We start from the raw sequence: 13,960 nt of genomic DNA on the forward strand, positions 1-13,960 counted from the left end.
CCAAAAGACTCTGAAGATATTAGCAGAACAAAATGAAAACTAAACAATAGCAATGAATGTCTTGGTTAGAGATCAAATGCTCTACATCTTATCCTTGGATTTATGTAGTTTGGATAAGTGACGCTTTTCAAAAAGATGTTTGGATGTAAGTATTGCTGGACTGCTGTTGCTAAGGAGTCTTGCTGTGAGAAGCATCATGAGGCACTGAAGATGAGAGAACAGCAACATCCATGTGCAGGGTCAGGGCAAACAGGCAAAGAAGAAAGGTAGCGGAAGGTTGTTCTTTAGCAAAGAAAATAATAATAGTAGACATCTGTGAGAAAAAAAAAAAAAAAAAGTCTATGTTGTATTCTTTTTCATCCCAGCTGCTAGAGCGAGTGTTTTCTCCTCTGGCAGAGTCTGCCCATGGCCCATGCTTGCATGGAGGGAACTCGAGGCCACTGCTTATCTCCTCTCCTCACAGCTGGCTCAATAGCTGTGGCACAGAGCTTCTAAAATATGAGGCTAATCAGCATTTTTACAACTCAGGTTGCTCAAGCCTCAGAGTGGGATTTACCCTTTGACACGAAAAAGTGTAAGATGGGTCTCACTAGCTGTTCTACATTCTCATACCCTTTTAAAAAATATATGAAAGAAAATTCCACTGAATTGAATATAAAAGGGAAATAAAACAACAAACAAAAACACAGGTTAGGACAAAAAGCATTGCTATAAAATGATATTTGGGACACACATGCTTCAAATTGAAACATGACTGAGAGATGCTAAATAGTGGAAAGAAAAAAAGACTGTCAGACTGCAAAACTGTCAGAAGTGTTAACAATGAATAGAAAAGGTAATTTTTTTAAAAAAAAATTAATTTTTATTCTTAAGTCTCTTCAGATACAACAGTGTCTGATGTACCAAGAGGGATTTTTTGGTCTGTTTTTTTTTTTATTTTTGCATTAAGCATGCTAGTTACAAAATAAGGAGAAGGTCCAACATCAAAACAATCAGAGAATTCACGTGATATGTCCAAAGCGTTGGCAGAACTTAATCTGAGTGAGTGTAGATCCATAAAGTGGAGCAAGATTCATAGAAATGTACTTTAAGTCCAGATGCCAAAGTATGGAACTTAATTGCTCTCAGTTCCCTGGAAGTCAATAAAGAGAGATGGGCTCCAGAGATTTCCAAAGAATTTTAGTTAGTCTGAATTGCTCTGAAAGGAGCCTAACTCTCCTGACAGATCACAGATGTAAATTAGGTACTTCATTTAAATGTCTGAAGTTAAGCAGATTCAATCAGGACTTCCCTGTGTCCATGTTCACAGTAGGGATGTTTTGTTCAGGTAACAAGACTATATCTAGTCCAAACTAAAACTATGTAGCAGTTAGAGGGCATCCAGCAACATAGTCTTCAATCTATTGATCTGCCCTGATTGTGAAAAATTATCACCCATATAGATGTTAACACGTGTTTGCTGATGCAGCCACTCAACAGAGAAAGTCAGCCTGGACCGAAAGCTGAGTAGGCACAGTTATACTGTCCCCAGGCTGAGTCATGCAGAGAAAGTTCAGAAAATATTTTTTTAAAGAACAGCATTTCTTGTGCCTGGGTTTGCTAGGAAGAGCAACGAGTGTCAAACTTCACACTGTCCCCTCAGCTTAACTAAAACATCTGTCCAACACTCTGCTTTGTGGCATGTGGGCTTGCCCACTGGCTGACATGCAGGAAAAGCTGGACCAATGCTGACAATAAGGCTATCCACAGATGTAAATTTTTCACTTAAGTCAACTGTGAAGAATGTTGCTTTTGCTGGTACAGAAGAATGTTAGTCTCTAGCAGCAACACAGTTGTTTACATCAAAGTGCAGTGGAGCTTTGGTAAAGCAAACAGAAGAGAAAATGGGCCACGAAGATGGGATCTGGCCTTGGTATTTAGAACAAAAGAGAATAGAACAGAACAGAACAGAATTTTTCAGTTAGAAGGGACCTTCAAAGATCATGTAGTCCAACTGCCTGATCGCTTCAGGGTTAATAAAAAGTCAAACCATATTAATGAGAACATTGTCCAAATGTCTCTTGAACACTGACAGGCATGGGACATCAACCACCTTGCTAGGAAGTCTGTTCCAGTGTTTGACCACCCTCACAGTCAAGAAAATTTTCCTAGTGTTAAGACTTAACATCCATTGAGTTTTTTTCTTCTCTATTGAGAAGAGAGACAGAATTAGTAATGAATCAACATCAGCTCCATGCTGGAGGAGTTTTTTTACATGTAAAGATGGATTATGTAAGCATAGGCTGATCACATCATGCCATTCGTGAGCTTCACTTAGGAAGGCTCAGTCTCTTAGTTATATTAATTGGGTCTTCCTTTGATGACAGAATCAATTCCAATGAAGAGAGAGGGACTGTATTTGAGTAAAGTCCTAATTAGGCTTGTAGCAACTTCATATTCCCACTGCTGAATGGCCTCTTTGTCAGTTCAGCACAGATGTTTGATTGTATACTGATTTCTTTTTTTATGCACAGCCTCACTGGTTCTTAACAAAACAAAACAAAGAAAAAAAAAAGGTGCAAAAACATTGTTGCATATTTACTCTAAATTTCTGTCAGTTGGTTTTAACCTTTCTAAAAATGTAGCTTACATAGAGTTTTGACTAAAGATTACTTTTTCTGCCTGTAGTCCGTGACTAGAACAGGACATTGTAATCATTCACTGACACGAGGGAGCCCATGGCAAGTTCTGGCAATGCTGGGGAGGAGACAGAAAGTTCTTTGGAGGAAGAAGGATATTAAAAGATGTGAACTTATCTTTCCTTGAATTAATATAGGCTACCATGGGCCATTAGGTGATGTGCACTGGCTGCACGATATACCTCTAGTTCTTTGTTTCTCCTGGCAATTGACACTATGCTGGCCCCTTTCCTGGACCAAGCTATTCAACTTGAGACAGCTACAAACCACAAAATTGGATCTAATTTGAATTTCCCAAAGCCCAGGACAGGGTTTTGTCCCACATCTAGTTAGAATGCTACTTCTCATAACAAAATAATTTCTTTCAAAAATGTATCTTATGTTGATGACATGTCTACATATGACATAATTTCAGTGATTTATTTATTTATTTATTTATCTATTTATTTATTTATTTTCAGTCTAGGCCAGACTCCCAAGAAGAACTGACATACAGCTGCACTAATACTTGCTTCCTTGGACTTTCAATTGGTTTTCATGTTTAATTTTCTCAGCAGCCTTGGAAAATTCCAGTCATATGATTTTTAAAAGGCTCACTTCTAAGGCAGATTGCCTCTCTTCCCTTCCCCGTCTCTCTAGGAAATCTCCCTTCTACTCTTTCTAGTGTTGATTTCTTAAAAACAAACAAACAAACCAAAAAACCCTGCAGCCCTTTTACATGGGATGTACCATATTTTCCTCCTTGCACACACATGGAATGAAGTGGAGGAGGGAGGATATGTTTGTCTCTTCCTAACCCACACATACATTACAGGGAAACAAATTAAGAACCCAGAGAATCATTAAAGGTGTGTTATCAATCTACTTGGGCCAGTATGAGCCTAAGGCAACCACCAGCCAATGAAAGAAAGAACTTATTGAATTGTTTAAAACAAGTTCCTGGAGGTTTTAGATCAGAACTTCAAAACCCTGGCTGGCAATATTTTGTCCTTTTTATTCTGTTCCAGAAGGAAAAACTAGGTGACCTTATTCCAGTTCCTAAAAGTTTTTGCAAGCCACAGCACATTGTGTAAGAAAGCTTTTCCCTACTCTGTCTGATGACAGCATCTCTTTTCTGAACCTGGGTCTTGTTTGTGCTAGGCTGTGCTATGGATGAATTGCACAGACAGTTTCTGTCTCTGTCCTTTAAACCACAACATTTTTAAGAAGTAACCCACAGTATTTTTTTTGGCTGTTTTTTCCAGACTGTCTTGAGATTTCATTTTTGCCAAATTTTGTAATCACAATAAGTAAAATTTTTTACTACATTTATTCCCTCTGTAAGGAAAGCAAGCTCAGGGCCCATTCATCTCTGAAGACTGAACATATGTAGGATGTGTGTTGAAAATCTATGCTGGATTTATATGTCTTATGGACAATTCTATAATGCCACCTAAACTTCTGTGCTATTTAGTACTGTTCTGTGCTATTCTACAGACCTATTTAGAGACTGTAGTTTATAGCATTTTCTTTATGTTTCCCTATCAGGATATATACTCCCTGACAAATTTATTGCTTGCTGATCCATGGATCCTCTGAATTCCTGTTTCTTCCACATTCTGCTCCTTTGAGCCCTATCCATCCGTAGGAGAGTGCAGGAAAGAACAGCTGCACAGCAGTGCTGTCACTGTTGGCATACAAAGCCCTAAGAGAGTAAAGCTAATGGAAGATCACTCTTCCCCTTCATCTCATCACCCCAGGGACTGCAGTAACTCTCAAGTTTCCCCTTTCAATTTCCAGAGCCTTAGTTAGATGCTGAGGTTTGATCAGGAGTTGGCATCATGGCTGACGACTCAGGTATGGTTGAGCTGTGAACCTCTTTGAGGGAGCCAGCAAATAAAGATTCTGTGTGACCAACTGAGAAGAAACTACTAGAGGCATTATTCTGAAACACAAGTTGCAAAACTCTAAGAAATAGGGATGCAAACAGGGAAACCCTGTGACCAGGCACTTAGCGTGGTCACCGATGGACAGCTGTCTTTTAAAACTAGGCTAATTCTACTATAGCTCCTCATTTGTTATTCTTCCTATGTTTCCCAAGAGTTCGGGTCAGTCTCACTTATAAGAGTAAATGCTTTTAACTGTGCCTCTGCTCCCACATATTCAGCAAGGAGAGAAGAAGTGTCGTAAAAATTCTCTTGCTGACTAGTGACAAGAGTCAGGATGTCCAAACCCTAACAGCCAGTCCAGATTAGGAGCCAGGGTAAGGGATGAATCTGATGAAATCTGCAAATAAGCTACATATTTAACTGCAACTGACTTCAGTGGGAGTCTGATCCAAGGAAGAGCTGCTGGATTTGGCCCGAGCAATTTAAATAATGTGAAACAACTTTGTCAGTTTCTTAATTTTCATCTAGACAATCCCTTTAGATTTAACTCATTTTCATCTAAAAGCCTCTTTCTCTATACTGAGAAGCCTGATATTGGGCAATAGGACTATGAAAAAGCATTTGGTGGATGTCCTGTAGTCAGAATGATCCATGATTGTGATACTGATTAAAAAAAACCTCTAACAGACACTAAAAGAAGTGTCCATTCTTGGATAAACTTGTTTAGATAAGACCTTGAGCCACCTGCTCTTGTAGCTGGCCCTGTTTTGAACGGGGGGGTGAATTAGGTGATCTCTAAAGGTCCCTTCCAACCTTCATTTTTTTTCAGGTCTATGAATCTAGTGTTACAAGAAGACTCTAGTACACTATTAGGCATTCTCTATATGCTATTCATGAATTTCAAATGATGATTACATCACCTCAGCTCCCGTTCCAGGTTCCAGTACTTGTGTGACTTCATCGGTTTCTGGAGAATCAATAAATGAGTGAGACAGTAAAGGATACATGCTATGCCTGCTCAGACTTCACTAAGATGAAAGAATAGACCAAGTATATATGATAGTAAATACCTGTTTCACATAAACAGTTTGGAATTTAACTAACATGGTCACATGGTTTAAAGAATATGGTTACATTTAAAGCCTTTCTGATGCCTGCCTGGCTTCAGCTGTTCTGTATACACTTTAGTTGTAACAAGCAGATAAGGCAAGCTAAGGGATTGTTTAGTGACTTGACTCAATATCCCTTTCACCAAAAATGAGACGAGCTAAGATAAAAATAATTTTGTTCATACACAGATGATATTATATCTTCTTACCTTAAGAGAGCCCTAAGTGTCCTGATCTTATAAGTGTTTATTAACATTTATACATGTGTAGTTCTCCATTTTCCATTGCAACGTCAATATGCTGGATGCTTGGTCTACAGGATTAAAAACTTGGGGCAGTTGTGAGTTCTGTGACTAATGAGAGTGTCAAAACTGTTTATGTGACTTCAGGCTGAACTCGCTAAGTTATTTAGACATCTAAACATGGAGAGGAAGACCAAAGGGAGTTTTTGAGAGCCCCTCTTCTGACTGGGAACAAGCATTCACATTTTTAAAGGTCCAAATCTGTGAGAGGATGTTCATATATAAAGTGAAATTTAGGTGCCTTGTTCCAAAATTTATGTCCTGATCATCTGCTACTTGTTTGAAGATGCTCGTATATAGTGTCCTGACAAATAGGTGTTAAGGTACATACTGAAGAATAGGTTTTGTCTGTTCTTTCTGTTGAAGGCGTGATTTTGTTTGGAAAAACTGAACTATCCCAGGCCTAAAGAAAGATAGCAAACTTGTATTCCCCCATTGAGTGAAACATAAGACAAACAAATACACTGAGGAAAAAAATGAATTTCCTTCCTGAAAGTGTGAGTGCTGAGTCCTTTTGATTATTTTACAAAGGAATAACCACCTTGTCAAATGTGCCTTAGGACTAGTGTGAAAGTATAAGCAGTCAGCTAGAAGGGTCAAGGCTCTAGTTCCTAACCCCAGGATTACCTTCGCTCCCGTTAAAAGATTAAAATAATGCTGCCTACCTCTTGACTTTTAGCTGGGCTATCCAAGGCAAGCCTTGTCTGCCTGTGAGAGGGAAAGGTCACCTGCTGTTGAGCCTTTTGTGTCACTGGACAGCAGTTGGGCCTCAGGCGCGATGGGGCTTTGCACCCAGGCCCTGAATAACTGTCCAGAGCATAGGCAGTAAGCCTGACTCTTCCCAGAAGTGTTGCTCTTTGACACGACTGCAATAAATCAGCAGTCCTCCCTTTGGGGATTTGTTTATGAAAATGTTACGAAGAGTATTCTTACTGGTTTTATATTTAGTTATTTATTGGTATTATATTTAGCTCCTGAGAGGATGAAGTTGTTTATTTTCTCACAGCTTAGTGGCACTGAGAAAAACACCACTGTTGAAAAGCTTATTAAAAGTTATTTCATATCTTTCTGTTTCTGTTTATATCAATATTTACTGTACCAGTAAATAAACACGTTTTCTTAATGTTAGAGGCTCTTTTTTATTGTTGCTTTTTAAGCTGCTGCCAGGTTACCAATCCACCTTTAACATCCAGTCCCTATTATCCTGATCTCAGTTACCACAGAGAATGAGAAGCCCCTGCCACAGAGATCTCAGGTCCTTTGCATTATTCACAAACTTACGTGGAGTTAGTAAAGACCAGATGCAACAGGGAGGGGAGGTTGTTTGTTTTGGTTGTTGTTGTTTTTTGTTGTTCTCATTGTTTTGTTTTGTTTTATTTGCATAAATTATTGGTGAGGTGCTACAAAGGAAGGAGCAAGGGCCTATTATCAGCGAACATCCACGAGGTAGGTTGCTGAGAAATGCGTGTGGTTTTTCTTTGATTATTTTTAAGAGGAAGCAGATGTAAAGTTCAAATGTTAATTTCCAGTCTAATCTGTGCCTGGGAGAGAGATAGCAGGCTGCTGGCCTACTTTATTGCTCTGCTAGATGAAACCTTACTCTTGCTCCTTTTCCTGAGAGAAGCAGGGAGAGCTGTGCTATGCATAGCTTGGCAGGACAGGGCATATAGCAGGAGTAACTAGTAAGTAACTGGTAAGTAACACTACTGCTTGAGGGGAAGGGTGACCTGAGTTCTCCTGTTCTGTTGCAGTTTTGACCAATATTCATAAGCTGCAGATGGGAGGGATGCTTTTGCAATCATGTGAAAACCCAACAGTTTAAATACAATCACATTGTTTCAGGACTTAAGGAGGTTAGTGCAATATAACGTGGTCACTGGGCTGGCTAACTGGCCTTCCCAGCTCACCCTTCTTAGCCTTCCCTTCACTTACAGGACCATGTGGGGAGGGGAGGCATCATGATTTTCTCTATCAGCTGCAGTTATCTCACCAGGTCCAACAAAAGCTGAGGTAATTCATTTCTCTTCCATCCAAGAGCATTGAGAGATTTTCTATAGACAAATGTCTTCCCCAAACCATTTTTTTAACAAATCCCTTAAAACTAGTTGGTCTATATGCTTAGTTGATACCCAAGGACTTTCTGTTTCCTGCTTTTTGGAGAGCTCAGGTCCTTCAGGCTAATTCTGTCTCAAAGCAGACCACTGCAAATCTTGAGTCCTCCTCACCCTCTTTCAACAAAACCTCTCAGCTGCATGGCCTCTTTGATGGCTGACCGGTACTGGCAGAGCAGATGATGTGGTACCTCAAAACAGGCTATTATCCTGAAACTATTTCCAGTCCCACCTTTTCCCCAAGTTGCTGACAGAGAACTTTTCTATAGCATTCAATTTTTCCAGTGTATGTCTTTCTAATCCTCCATTAAGACAGAACAGTGTGTTCACACATTGGTTTAATAATCCTTTATAACTGTATTGACCAAAGCTGATGCACAGTATTATTAATTATCACACTCAGGCTATTCTATAATGACATCATGTCTATTATGATAAAAACAGATATATTTGCTTTTCTAAATAGATCACATCAGTCCTTTGACTTGAAGTATTTTCCTGTCTAGTGGGTGGCTCTGCTTAGGTAAGAACTTCTGTCACTCATACTATTCAAGAAGCTATTCTTATTTGAAACATCAAGAAATTTTTGTGTGTGAAGCAAAGAAGTACTCCTTTCTGGATGTGAAAATATGTGTTCAGTTTCATTTACAATTCTATGAAAAAAAATAAAATAAATCTAATCTCACAGGAGTCTCTCTGTTCTCCATCTGTCCCTTCAAAATACATGTACACACTATTCCTTTGTATCTTTTTATATGAAGCAGCTATGGGATATGATTTCTGGATTAATTGGTTTAGCCAAAATAAATGATTTTATTATATTCTTGTTCAAATGTCATTCTAGTATTTTGTTTTCCAGATACTGGGCTTTTCAGAGTCTATTTGATCTGTGGCAGGTAGAATCAGTGTTCTGTAGTTAGCTCCCATGAATTCAGTCAGTTTGAGTTAGTGACCTCTCAGCAAAATACAACAATTTTTATTAACTGTACTTTGATTAGAAGAGTGACTGGCTTCACTACTTTATGAACATTTGTAATTTCAGCTTAATTACCAGCATGTGTTTCAACATAACTTGAATGTCAGCCTACATCCTCAGGCAGGTGAGAAAGACCTGGGGAAAAGCCTCTCCAAGCCCAGGTCTCCAACTGAGGCTCAGTGCAAATTAATATTACAACAAAGACAAGATCTCCAAGCTCTCCATAAGACACCAGTGCAATGAAGCTTGTCCAGCCCATTAATTTCAGTGCATTTGTCTGTCAGGCAACAAGGCACTGATTATAGACTAATAAATAAATACTAAATGACTAAATAATTTCTTATATAGCAATATATACACATATACCAATATAATAATCTATAGAACTATTGCTATAGTGAATTATTTCTATATGTATAAAATAAATCACTAAGTACAACAGAGTAACAACAGAGATCAGGCTTCCATTCTTGCATACACAGAATGAAGGTGTTAAATCTAGTTTCTTGTAAAAGGCTTATGTTTAAATTCGCAGCGTAAAAGTCAAAAAGTTATTGCAGAATAGTAATGTGTGTATGTGTGTATGATTATTAAAACCAAGGCCCTATAAAGAACATTGCTATCTGAAGCCTTGTGCTTCTTTAATTTTCAGTGCTGTTTGAAGAGAAGCAACATGTAAACATTTTGATAGTGACTTCAGGATGACAAGAAGGGGAGTCCTATGTTATTATTGCAAAATAGCTTACAGATGTATAACGCCACATAACAGATGTTTTCTCTCTTTTCATTGTTTCACTTATCAAAATATGATTTTTATGAGAGTTTGATAATGTTGTCATTGACCTTTTATCCTGAAAACATTTTCTAAAACATCCACCATCATTATTCCTTTCATTGGCACATATGTATAAGGAAATATAAGTCTTGAACTTAAGCTCTTTATATACTGATCTTTTTTTTTTTCTTTTTTTTTCTTTTTTTCTGTTATTTTTTGACTTAAGAAAAGACACTTTAAAATGATCAGTAAACAAAGCATGTGAAATATGTCACCAGGGAGCAGAAACAGACCTGGAATGCAGAGTTTTAAAAGAGGAAAAAAGGGAGAAATATTTTACAACCCAAATCCCCCACCCCTGAAAACAAAACAAAAGAAAACATACCAAGAGAAAAAACAGCAACAAAAGATCAGGTGTTTTGTTTTGAATCACAGATTTTCGTTCTACTGAATCAACCAGGAAAACAATAGGCCTAGGACAAGGGTAGCTGCTTTCTATTAGATGACAGAACGGAGGAAGAACTGAAGATGTCACCATACCAGTGAAAGAAAAATAGCCATTTCCTTGTCAAATTTTGGGTTTATTTTCCATACTGCATCTGTGTTTTGTTCTAAACTTGTTGTGGAGTTTGTGTCAGAGAAGGTTTCCCAATAAGATGCTTCTTTAAGACAGCATTGTCTAGGGGCTTGAATCACTTGAAAAAGCAATAAAATGGTTTTCAACAAATGGCTTACAGGCTAAAACAACAGCAGCTTTGAGAATAAAATTATACATGAGGCTTAAGCTGGTCTAATGATTTCCTACCACTGAAAGGGAAATGTCTCCCTTCCCAGCCTCTTAAGCTGCAGCCTTTGGGCTCAGCTGCACACTCTCAATGTTGCACCAGAGGGTTTGGCGTGCCTGTTGGTGACTCAAGGGACTAGAGGTCTCTTTTGGCTAAGCAAAGGGTCAAATAGGCACCAGAAGTGACAGAAGAAAGGGCAAGGTCATTCAGTTGGAAGCACTCATCACAGGAGAGAGAGACAGTCCTCCCCTCATTTCAGTCTGGAGTGAGCTGTTGGATTGACACAGTTATTCATACTGTCTAACTTAATCTCAGTGTTATGATGTAGGAAATACTCAACTCCATTGTGATTCAGGTGCAAACAAACAAACCCTCTTATTTAAAAAGAAATAAATGACTTTCATCCCAGGCTATGAGCTGTGGCAGTGATAGGAAGGTTTTCTTTTTGTTTCTGCATTTATGGTGTTGTTTTTACATCACTGTAAGAGAAATATTAGGCTATCAACATGACAGTATTTGGCAGGCAACAAAAATAAGCTTGGAACACGGAAGGATTATGGGGAATAAAAAGACCACACACAAAACCTTTTTTATATCCCAGATATCTGTCCAGTTCTATTGTATCAAGAGACACTCCTTAAGAGGGTACATATTTAATGCTTTGCCATATTCTACTCCTATTAAAGTCTATGAGTTCTGAAAATGTTCTTCCCCCCCGTGTGCAAAATTTATTTCTATCACTAAAAGACAGCCATCCTTGACATGGAACACTAAGGCCATTTTGTGCCGTAAAAAAAGCATCTGTTTAGTGGCTGGAAGGGATAGTAAAGGTTTGCTGTCATACAACAGTCCTACACAGTGGAGTTAGACTAGTAATGATTGTAATTAAAAATTACTGATTTACGCTGTGCAATATGATTAAAAATGTTTATATTTACTATAGGTCCTATGAGTGCTGTCGTGCATTGTCATGAGGTGAGTGGTTTTAAATATCTCATGAGATTTCCTGTGTTTGTGGTTGTTTCCCATGTTTCAGAAAGCACTGGAATTTTCTTAGTGACATACTGCAAAACATCAGCTGTCCAAGGTGTATCTTGACAAAAGATACACATAAATATTTCCATGCAGTAAATATCTACCTAGGAAATGTAGCTTTTTGTTCTCTGTGCTCATGTGTTTACTCCATAATACAAAAATATTTACCAGCAAAAGACTCATGCCTTGAAACTGGACACGGTCTAGATGCAGCTCCACTGGTGTTGTGAATGGAATAATCACTTCCTTCTTCTTGCTAGCTACTCTTCTGCTAATGCAGACCAATAAGCAGTTCAGTATGTTTCTCATGTTTTTGTTTAAAACCTTATGAATTGGAGCTTTCATATTTGTCTTGAAGGTTGATATTTCAGACTTCTTTATACTACCATGAAAACTGCAGAAATGTTGTGGATTGGTTTTGTTTTGTTTTCATATGAAGGAAAGCTAGGTTCTCTGGAGAACATTAGACCCTTGCAGCTCATGGATTAGGGGAAAACATCAAACATCTCAGCTATAACTATGGAATTTGGTACCAAGAAACTTCTGCTACTGTAGGCCTTGTAAAAGGAAAAACAAAAAAGCACCTTGGAAGGAAAATGAAGTTATATACATGGTTTGAAAGGCAGCATTCAGACACTGGGGATGCCATTCAAACCAAAGCTGTTTCCACACATGGGGAACTGTGTATAGATCCTGACACATCCCCACTCTTGCAGGGAAACCAAAGAACATAACAAGTCCTTAACTGTTAAAATTTCTCTTTACCCATTCTTTGGCCCACAAGTAATGTTTCCGTTACCAGGAACTGAATCAAAATGCCAGTACTCACCAGGAAGAATGAACTAGCAAATGGAAAGCATAACATGAGGTTTGGTCTTCAGCCCAGCATAACAAAAGCTCTTCTCATCAATACGATGTCCCCTTTTCCTAGCTCAAAATGGAATTGCCTCATTTTTTTACACAAACCCATTTACAGTTTCTTTCAAAGCATTTCAGAGCCTCTAAGACAGTAACAATGTATTTTTACAGTGACTCTTATGAGGTAGATCAATACTGGAGTGTCTGTTCAGCTAAGACATAAAAGAATTAACCCTTTTTCTCCTCCTACCTGACAATATGTCACCTTTTTCCATGCCCCAGCATACTTGCAAATCTTCATGCTGATGTGGTTTTCCACAGTAGTCACAGATCTGCAATGTTTCTATGATTCTGCAATCTACATTATGGCTCATTCAGTCTGTGTTGCTGAGCGGTTTCAAGATAATGGTATAATAAAGGCAGCACCATGTATCTGAAGTTGTTTATTTGGTCCCAGTATAGCGCCTTGATCACCACAAAATCACCCTCCTTCCCCCAACTTAACATGTACCCTCAGTATAATTTATCTGTTATAAATGTATACTTTGTTTGCTGAGAACAGATTGCTGCAAAGTTTCCTTCGTACATTTTTTGGCTTTCAGTTAAACTTTTTCTTCTTGCAAAACAAAAGCTAAATTACCGTAGACTTCCCAGTATACCAGAAAAGCATGACAAATTATCTTCCTCCTGAAATGGGGTTAGTAATTACAGTGCAACAAATAAAAAGAAGATACAGACTTCTTTGTGTGTATGCTAGCCGATTATAAATACAGTTAACAAACTGGAGAGATTAAACATAAGGTGTTTACAAGAGTGTATGTGGAAGGGAGAAAAATACAAATGAAGCACCCATCCATGCACTTGGTACTTGCTGTCATTTCTGTATTGAATCATTTCTATTTCTAACTTGACTGTATTTGGTCAGTGATCAAAGGGAATATTGAAACACTCCACAACTACATTACCCCCCAAATCAACATGAATTCAGCCTTTGCTCACCTACTGGAGCTTGTGATTAAGACAAAACACCGTAATAACAGCTGTCTGAAACAGCCCTTGGAGTCTTCATTTAGACTTCCATTTTCTAGGAAACCTTGTGAGTCTTAGGTTAAAAGCAATAGATACAAGTGGGAATGCTCTTCAAGTATGTGATTGTTTATAATTTTATTCTTTGCTGTGTGGCTTTAAATTAAATGTGATCTTAATAACGAGATGTAATTTTTATAAGGTGAATTAATCTCAGCTGCCCTGTCTGAAAGGACAGTTGTGATGGGTAAGGCCCGTTTTGCTTTGCATACCCATAAAAACAGTGCAAAGATGATGTCAAATATTATTCATATGCAGTGGCAGAGACAAATGCAGAGTATAAATTCTTTTGAACTCAGCAAGTTTTGTACTACTGGGTTTATCCATTCACTTTACTGCTGTGAAAGGTATTTTACCTGTGCCTGTTTACTCATGTG

The sequence above is a fragment of the Cygnus olor genome, chromosome 1 (genome assembly GCF_009769625.2).
Source record: "Cygnus olor isolate bCygOlo1 chromosome 1, bCygOlo1.pri.v2, whole genome shotgun sequence".
NCBI classification, from domain to species: Eukaryota; Metazoa; Chordata; class Aves; order Anseriformes; family Anatidae; genus Cygnus; species Cygnus olor.